Here is a 10501-nt window from a genome sequence, read left to right as displayed (position 1 = left end):
TGAAATGGAATGCACCAATGACAGATGAAAGCCAGTTTTGCATGAGATAATAAGGATGTTTATATATATTTACCCTGTTTCCCCCCAAATAAGACATCCCCTCATAATAAGCCCAGTTGGGCTTTTAAGCACATGGCAATAAGGCCAAGCGCTTACTTAAGGGTTCAAAAAAATATAAGACAGGGTCTTATTTTCGGGGAAACACAGTATATAAAAAAACAGCATTTAATTTCTTTAAGGGAGGATGGATTAGACACAGCACTTAATCTAAATGTGTGCATTGTGCTGCCAACATCACACTCATTACAGGGTGCAAACAGTGTTGCATTTGCCATTTTTCCAAATGGCTAGATTATCAACTATTGCAGCTTCCTTAGGTTTTAGATCAATGCCTGCCAAAGGACTTCTGTGGTAATGGAATATTCCAATTTTTAGTGTGTCCTGCTGTCCATGACAAACTGGTCTCACAAATATGCACCTGTGTCTAATAGAAGTTGTCACATACTTCCTGACCTCACTGCATAAGTGGCATATATATAATGTAATTTGCATCCATTGCCTCATGGTGCAAATGATGTAAAATATTCCTATCATTTATGTATCAGGGTAATGCCCCAGTGGACTCCCAAGATAATGAGGTTTATTCATTTTGGCTATAATCCAGTGTTTATGGCATTTGTGAGAACCTGTGCAGTTATGGTTTATTCCATAAATGACAATGGAAGAAATGATGGCTTAGGACAATATGCGAGCCTAGGCAGCGGTTAACTAGAAATAGAAAGGGATAGCATTTGTTGTTGTTTCTAATTCAGGGTGTGTGTTTGTGTGGAAAAAAAAAATCTTCTGTTGTAAATTCACCTTACATTTACAAATGTGGTCGAGAACAAGAGGGTCTTTTCTTTTGTCCCTTTAGTCAATGGTTGACTCCTGGTGATTGCCTAAATTAGTCTCTGCAGTTTTCCTGCCAAGGTTTCTGAAGTGGACATTACCTTTCCAAGAGTTATTTATTTATTTATTAGTTTTTATTTAATTTGTCAAGCATGTATTAGATAACATATGCAAGTATAAACATGATTATGAATACATGAGATGGATACAAATTAATGGGGACAGTAGGAGAGGGATGGTAGGCACGTTGGTGTGCTTATGCACACCCCTTACAGACCTCTTAGGAATGGGGTGAGATCAACAGTAGACAGTCTAAGATTAAAGTTATGGGGGTTTGTGGATGAAACCAGAGTCAGGTAGTGCATTCCAGGCATTGACCACTCTGTTGCTGAAGTCGTATTTTCTGCAATCAAGTTTGGAACGGTTTACCACAAGTTTGTATCTATTATGTGCTCTTGTATTGTTGTGGTTGAAGCTGAAGTAGTCACTGACAGGTAGGACATTGTAGCAGATAATTTTATGTACTACGCTTAGGTCAGAACGAAGGCAGCATAGTTCTAAATTGTCTAAGCCCAAAATTTTGAGTCTGGTGGCATAAGGTATTTTATTGCAGTTAGAGGAGTGGAGGACTCTTCTCATGAAATATCTCTGGGCTCGCTCAATTGTATTAATGTCCGATATGCAGTGCGGGTTCCAGACAGATGAGCTGTATTCAAGAATTGGTCTACCAAATGTTTTGTATGCTCTAGTTAGCAGTACAATATTACCAGACAAGAAGAAGAAAAGGAAGAGTTGAGAGACAGGATCTGACACAAGATCACCCAGCTGGATTCATGCCTAAAGCAGGACTGAAACTCATCATCTCCGGGTTTTGGTGTGGTGTCTTTAACCACTACACCATATTGGCTCTCCAAAGGACTTTTAAGTTACCAATAGAAGAGAGTATCAGTAGCTCAGGGCTGAACTGTGTGGGCCTTGGTGGTGTCTGAACTTAGTTGTTTGCTTGCTTACTAGATAACATCTTTAGTGCTAAAAGGGAGTGACTGGGTTTGCCCTCTGTTTATATACAGTAGCTTACCTTCTCAGTGTCCTTTTAAGGTACTGCTTAAAGGTCCTTATACCCATCTTTTAAGACCCTGCTAAATCCTTAGACTCACTTAATCCTTATCCCTATTGCTTTCTTTTGTGATTTTGAAAGGCGGGTTTTAATAGTATCAGATAATCTGCAGTTAGAAATCTCCCTCTAAAATGGAGCGTAATCCTTGGAACTGGAAGTGGGCTGCAAAAATGCAAATGACCACTAGATGGCAGCAAAGTGATTCAGAAAAATCTGTTTTCTGCCATCTAGTGGCTGTTGAGGGTTTTTTTGCAACCCAAATCCAACAGATTCTGCAGCTCCTAGAATGTTGTTTCAGGGATTATAAAATTATGCCCATGTTGTTATAAATGCACACTTCAAATATAAAGGTTGACCACAGAATGCTTATTGTAAAACAGTTTGATCTTTCTGGATCAGCTGTCTACTTAACTTACAGAGCTAGGTGAGTTAAATCTGATATAAAACATGGCTTGCAGAGGAGGGGAGGGGGAAAATATTTTTGATAAAAAGACATATCACAGATTTTAGTTGGAATATATTAATTATCTTGATCCCAATTGGCAAAGAAAGTTTGACCCAATTCTCTTTCACTTGAGGTCTAATGAAAAGTATTCCTACAAAGCTGTTCTTTGCATTGAAAGAAAATAAATGATCAAAACTCTGGATCACCTGAGACCTTTCCTCATCTGATGCATCGTCCCAATCTTTTACTACAGTAAATGGGAGTTTATGAATAGGGACATTTTTTTTAGATAGATAGAATACTTTATTGGTCAAGTGTGATAGATACACAAGAGCTTTGTCTCTGGTGCATAAGCTCTCAGTGCACATGCAAAACAACAGAGTAATAATAATCATAATCTTAAAGTAATAATAAACATAATAATGATACCAATAAGAGAAGGTAGAAGAACAGATGAGAAGGATAAAAGTAATACAGCCATACTACATGAGTAAATATACTTAGACATAAAACAGTACACTGGGAATTAGGTGTTCAGCAGAATGATGGCACAAGGGAAGATACTGTCTCTGTGTTCAGTTGTTTCAGCATGCAACGCTCTGTAGCAGCAGCGTCCTCAAGGGAGGAGTTGAAACAGTTTATGTCCAGGATGTGAGGGGTCTGTAGATATTTTCTCAGCCCTATTTCTGTGCAATATATAGGTTTGCTTGGTAGGAGTGAGGATTTTTGACTTTTCCCATTTTTTCCCTGAGCAACTTTCCCGCCATCCTCTTCCACCATCCACAACAGTTTCACTTCTGCTCCATTCTGATTTTCAAGCTGGCTGAGAGGAGGAACGTTTTCATAAAATCCTGGTTAAGAACACTGGTATGGCATTTATTCAGGAACCGAACGGGTGTGAGAAAATTACCTAATGATTCTCCTCTGCTAAAGCTATTACAACCACCCACTCCAAGAAAGACATGATTTTGAAGACACCATGTTTCATTTCTAACATTTCATTTGGCCTTCTCAACTTGCAGCAGAAGCTCACATGGCTACTGAACATTTGTTCCTCTTTAAAAGGAACAGGCAAACATAATTAGTATGATCTTCCGCCACCACATACAAGAACATCTTTTTCTAGCTAGAAAGGTTGTTATCTGTTATTTTTTTTTAAACACTACATTCCAATTCAGGCAATGCAATTTCCCATAGATTAGGAACTACAATTAACCCTTTATCCTCCTGCACCTCAAAAAGCATAGAATTTCGATAAAAGAGAGAAACAGTTGACATTGAGTTAAGGAATTCAAAGCAGAGAACATTTTCTCTTTGTCTCTGCCAGAAAATTACCACATTGTCTAATTAGAACCACATCACCCCATCCATATTTATTCTGGAAAAGTGTTAATTTAAACTGCATCATATTTCTGATGATATTCTCTTGGTTTAGTAAATTATTCCAATGTGCAATTACACATTACATTCAATTTAATTTCTGAAAACTAAATGAGAGCTCCCAATATTTTACAATTGTTTTTTTTCCCCCAAATAGCAAAGGCATTGTTTTTACAAAGATGTGGACAATTTATGTCCACTGAGATTTTAATTAGTCAATGATTTTAGGAAAACATCTAATATAGGATGGATGGATGGATAGATTGATTTCACATCACCTTTTTCAGACAGAAGAGCTGTTCCCATGTGTAAAAGGTTTCTAATGGATCCAGTGGGAGGCTCCCCATCCCTCTGACCATCTGGATTAAGGAAAAAAGCAATGCTGCCCTCCTCCTCCTCCTCCTCCTCCTCCTCCTCCTCCCTCCTCCCTCTTTACTCCTGACAACTGCCAACTCCATTTTTCTTGGCAAGATTTCAGAAGTAGTCTACCATTACCCTTCTTCCTAGGGCTGAGAAGGAGTGATTTGTCCAAGGTCACCCAGCTGGCTTCATTTCTAAAGTGGCACAAGAACTGATGGTCTCCTGATTTCTAGTTGGATGCCTTAACCCCTATACCAATGATGGCTAACCTTTTCTGGACCAAGTGCCCAAAGCATGTGTGTGCGCCTCTGGATACGCGTGTGCATGCCCGAACCCCCAAAATGCAATGTGCACGCAGTCCCCGTGCACACCTCCTCCCCCATTCTTGTGCCCCACCCTGCAAATGTGTGTGCGTCTGCCTGCACCCACCTTGCCTCCACGCATGCGGCCCCCCCACACACACACCACCCCCCGCATGCACAGCAGAGACCTGCTGGCCAGCGGGAGGTGCACACACATGCGTGGCAGAGTTGAACTGGGGCGATGGTTTGCATGCCCACACAGAGGGTGCTATGTGCCACCTGTGGCACATGTGCCATAGGTTCACCATCATGGCCCTATACCAACTGGCTCTTGTTAGAAGCTCACAAGATGTGAATTGGTTCCTTATTTCTCCACTGATGGAAGTAGAGTATAACTTAGTGGACTGTTCCAGGAGGAAAAAGTGTCTGTTAAAGCCAAAATTGTCAGTTTGTTTGATTCAAAGTTGTATCACTTGCATCAAGTTACATCATTTGCATTAATTTACGCCACTGGGTACAAATTGCAAATTAACCCCAGTAATATAATTATGCAAACAACATTAGCCAATAGCATTTAAACTTATATACCACCCCACATTGTTTTACAGTACTCTCTGGGTGGTTTACAATGTAAGCATATATTTTTTTTTTGCATATTTCCCCAACAATCTGGGTTCTCATTCTACCAACCTCAGAAGGACGGAAGGCTGAGTCAACCTCAAACCCCATCAGGATTGAACTTCAGGCTGTGGACAGAGTTTGCCTGCAATACTGCATTCTACATATGATTGCCGTGAGAATATAATCTGTTGTAATTATGTAGGGAACATATTGGTAAAATAATGTTTGGAATGAATGTACTGTTTAGTAGGAAATGAATTACAAGCACATGCAATCCATCTTGAAATGGGTCATCCCATTTTCAGTTGGGCTTTCACTTGGGAATGACACTAAAAGGTAAACAGCTTAGCTCACTTCCTGGTGAGGTATATATATATAACAGAATATTTGTAGCTCAGGGTTGAAATGAGGGGTACTTGGTGCTTTTCTAGTTGTTTTCATGCAGACCTTTCATTATCCAAACTAAGTTAACATCATCAATGCTAGTAAGGACTAGCAAACCCCACTCCTTACTGGCACTGATGTTACCTCAGCCACCAGGGCAATATAATTTATGTAAGTATTCATGAACCATCAGGATACTTTCAATATTGCGGACCTTATTTTCTTGAATTGCATTTGAACACATGCTTTGTCCAACATCTCCAAAGTCCATTAAGTCAAGAGTTTATCATACTGAATAGAATTGTTTCTCCTGGTGCAACCAAAAATAACTTGCAATACTGGAGCAGAGAAGTATGTTTGTACCCACCGCTGCAAACAGGGCAAGCCCAACTCCCCCATTAATAAACCCCTGGAGCAAGAACCATAGCAGCAATAAAAGACTAAAAATAGTCATGTTCTAAATCTTGATATTACTCTTGCTGGGATTTGTACATTGGAGAAGTGCAGGAAAGGAATCTGCTTGAGAGCAGCACCAAAGGGCACTCACACTGAATTAAAGGACTGCTGTAGATTGCTCCAAGGAGTTAGCTTGTGTCAACAAAGAGAGAAGGAAGGAATAGAAAGGGAATTGCTCACCTATATACACATAAAGGCATCTATTTAATCGTACTTAGTTTGCTGTGCCTTTAATCTGCTTGAATCTCCTACTCTCATTCTTGTGTTGGAGCTTTGCTCCATAGAATAACAGAATTGGAAGGGACCTTGGAGGTCTTCTAGTCCAACCCACTGCTTAGGCAGGAAACCCTATACCATTTCAGACAAATGGTTAGTCAATCTCTTCTTATAAACTTCCAGTGTTGGAGCATTTACAACTTCTGGAGGCAAGTTGTTCCACTGATTAATTGTTCTAACTGTCAGGAAATTTCTCCTTAGTTCTAGGTTGTTTCTCTCCTTGATTAGTTTCCATCCATTGCTTCTTATCCTGTCTTCAGGAGCTTTGTAAAATAGTTTGATTCCCTCTTCGTTGTGGCAACCCCTGAGATATTGGAACACTGCTATCATGTCACCCCTAGTTCTTCTCTTCATTAAACTAGACATACCCAATTCCAGCAACTGTTCTTTATATGTTTTAGCCTCCAGTCCACTAATCATCTTTGTTGCTCTTCTCTGCATTCTTTTATGTTTCTTTCAGTCAGCTGTTTTGATGGCACTCAGAGTTCAACTGACTTCCCGTCTTCGTTTGTGTAGAGTAAACAATACCCCAATCTAGGAACTGCCAAAGAAGCTAACAGGAAACACCCACTCAAATAACCTCCAAAACTATTCTCACCAAGACTGATAGGGCAAGCCACTAGAATATAAATTGAGAGCAAACCTCATTCCTTATTAGCATTGATGATGTTACCTAGTTGGGTAATGAAACATCTGCAAGAAAACAGCCAAATTCAAAGAGCACCAAGGACACACACACACACACACACACACACACACACGCAGTTCCACCCTGAGCTACAAATATTTTCCTTCATTTGTGTAGCTTTGTGTTTTTAATGGAGAAGCTATTCTGGGAGCCAAAAGGCAAGTTAGTCCTTTCTAGTTGGAACAAATTGGTATCTTAACCGGTAGATTCCAGTCGTCAGAGTAGAAATATGGAAGGAGAGGTTCTGCCAGCTTCTCGTTTAATGTGAAGCATTTCAACTTCTGCCAATGTCCAGAGGCAATATCAACTAGCACCGAATCAGGTGATCAAAGAAGGCCAATGGTATTCTTTGGAGTCTTGCATGCTCTTTCGAGATAGAATAAGCTTCTCATCCCTGATGCATGTCTCCCAATCAAGTATATTATACAGGCTATATTATAGAGCATTTCCACACAAAGAAATACATGTTTGCTTATTGAGGGATGTCAATGCCTACCAGCTTCATAGTTTAAGATAACATTTCTTAATTCAATCCCTGAAAAGGTGCTTTTCTAGGAAACAACATACCATGAGCCAATCCAGTATGTCTTGTTAGCCAAATGTCAGTGACATCTGTAGCAGAACAGATGGCGATGCAACCGCAATGCAATCTACTGATTCTTTCCTTTGTTTTAAATCAAACTATAAGTCCTGAGCTCTGAACTAGAAATCTCGAAATCAAATCATATTTCTGCTCTGAATATGGTACAATAGGTACCATATTCTGGTAGAATATGGTACCTATTCTGATAGAATATGGTATTGAACCAATTCATTGTTCGTTTAAATCTTTATCACATCAAAAATATTGGAATGATGTTACTAATCTATAGGACTATAAATCATCTCTACCATAAATTTGGTTAAGAGTGGATTAGGGCCCTTCATTCCTGTGAATCCATGGAGGAACAAGGGAATACAGAAAGTCTGGCTAGGGTTGGCCTAGAAAAAAAAAACTGATTACTTTGGTCACGTCACATGGTCATTCCAAGAAATTCTATGGAACTTCTGGAGTATCAGAAGTACACTAAGAAGTACTAGCTCTAACTTTATTATTAGGTTACATTAACAGAGTCTTGCAAGTTTGAAAGGACCTCTCTGTCTTTATAGTCCCAGAAATTAAGGAGTTGTCATGTCTCAAGAACCAGGAAAGACACATAGCATTACTTCAAGGCCTTTGCTTTATTGTTCCTCTTGTATAGACAGAAATCTTGCCAAGCTAAAACAACTACTTGCATCGTTAATTATATATTCTAAAAATTGTTAGGGAGGAGGTGTCTTATATCAGATATATATTGATGGTCGTGCTCATTTGGTTCTATGAGGAAGTTATTTGTTCAATACAGCTTCAGGTTCAAAAAGTTGTTTTTATTATTTACAAATATATACATGTATATGATAATGAACAGGGTGTCCTGTTACATTTTTACCCTAACTGTATGACTCAGATGTTGAGAGGAGAGAGAAGTTCACGTGTTGTCTCACTGAGAGATAGATGAGAGAGAGAGAGAAAAAAAGGGGAAGATATCCAAGTGGTTTCTAGGTAAGAGTCCAATAAGAGAGTTCATTGGCTGATATAGTCACATGTGATGTCTGTAAAGACTTAACCCCTTCTAGTCTCTGGTGCATCATATGCAGGCAATATCTGACATCTTAACTCTCCTTTTTTTCAACCAAACTATCTAAACTTTGCTGTTTCTTGGTCCTTTGGAATGCAAGCCCTCCCTCCCTCCGAAGGGACCCATCAGAGAAAGGTCCCTTCAGAGATGTTGTCATGCTCCCACCCACCCACCCCAGTCACTTCTATGAACCCAGCTGCAGTTTATCTGACCAATGTCTAGTCTGCAGCTCTTCTACCTGTTTCCCAATGATTCTTACAAATCATTACATAGGAGAGGCTCCACATTGTTGTGAGGTTTTCAGGTATTTTTGCTATAAATAGAAGGAAAAGCCTAACCCTAACCTTGTACAATTTCAGAATTAAGAAAAATCAACCTAATACAATCCACCCTAAATACAGCAGCAAATGTATGTCTAAATATTAATCTGTTGGAATGGAGTTATTATTTGTTTGTTTGTTTGTTTGTTTGGAAATGGGGAAGTAAAACAGGTAGAGGTTATTCTGATTTGCACATTTATATGACCAGATTATTGTAAGAGTGTTGGATTGCTAATTTTCTCTGTAAATAGTGTATATTATTCCTTTTAAGCAGCGGTGAAATCCGCCTGGCTCGCCAAACCAGTAGCACCGGTGGTGGGAGGCTTCGCCCACCCGTTGGGATGTCATTACGTCCCATTTTTTACCTTCTGCGCATGCGCAGAAAAGGTGTGTGCATAGCACGTGCGCACTTCTGTGCACTCCCGTTCCTGAACTGGTAGCAAAGGTAAGTGGATTTCACTGCTGCTTTTAAGTATGATAAAATGTTTTCATAAAGTTAAATGGTGATATGTGCTATATATAGGCAACATGACTGTTTCATCTTGGAATGATATATTTCCTGATAATAAAGTTTAATATATGAAATCTTTGATGTAGTGAATTAATAAGGGAAAAGAGGTGCTCAGTAAAACACAAAGCCCATTAAATATGAGTGGGATGTTATGCATATCTACAGTATTTTATACATTTTACGCATCTCTAAAACGGAAGTGGGATCTTATATATGTAAATTTGCATGTGTGTATTAATGAACAGTAAGATTACAAGAAAGCATAAGGTTATAACTCAAGAATGTAAGCAAGTATTCTCCATTCAAATGAGATTTCTATTCATAGGCAACATAAGACAACAAAACCCTTGTCTGTTTTCTTGTGCTTTGTTGATGCAACACGGGGTTGTATGAAGGTAGAGCAGCCTGCATCTGATCACTGTTTTGTGTAACTGCTGTGCTTTTAATCAATATAAAAAATAGCTCTCTTGCTATCTGACTTCGATTTTAATTCTTTTGTGGATTTTATTTCTTTGTTAAAAATATTTTTACTGTTAAACTAGTGGACTACAAAAGAGAGCAAGATAGAAAAAAAGATAAGGCTACTAAATGTAGATTTATATCTTTCTTTTTCTATCTCTATTACATCCAGGGGTGGGATTCAGCTGGTTCGGACCTTTTGGGCTAACTGGATGTTAATTTTAATTTGGTTCGCCGAACCGGTAATTGCAAGGACTGGCTGACCACACCCATCAGACCCTGCCCCTCCCAGGAGTCTCCACGCAACCTATTTTGGATGCCAGGTAAGTGCAGTGCCCACGCGGTGGCTCTGGGAGGGCAAAAAACAGCCCCCCCAGAAGACCAGAAACCGGTCTGTTTCCAGCCTCCGGAGGGCCTCCGGAGTCTGGGAGAGGCCGTTTTCGCCCTCCCATAGGCTCAGAAAAGCCTCCAGAGCCTGGGGAGGGTGAAAAATGGGCCTACTGGAAGTACCAGAAGTCCGAAAACAGGCCCCTTTCCAGCCTCCCGAGGGCCTCCAGAGCCTGGGGGAGGCCATTTTCACCCTGCCAGAGGCTTGAGGAAAACCTCCGGAGCCTGGGGAGGGTGAAAACACCAGCA

Source organism: Pantherophis guttatus, chromosome 2 (genome assembly GCF_059756535.1).
Source record: "Pantherophis guttatus breed Tessera chromosome 2, ASM5975653v1, whole genome shotgun sequence".
In the NCBI taxonomy this organism is placed as follows: domain Eukaryota; kingdom Metazoa; phylum Chordata; class Lepidosauria; order Squamata; family Colubridae; genus Pantherophis; species Pantherophis guttatus.
The sequence above is the reverse complement of the archived record's forward strand: the minus strand, read 5'-3'. Positions refer to the sequence as shown.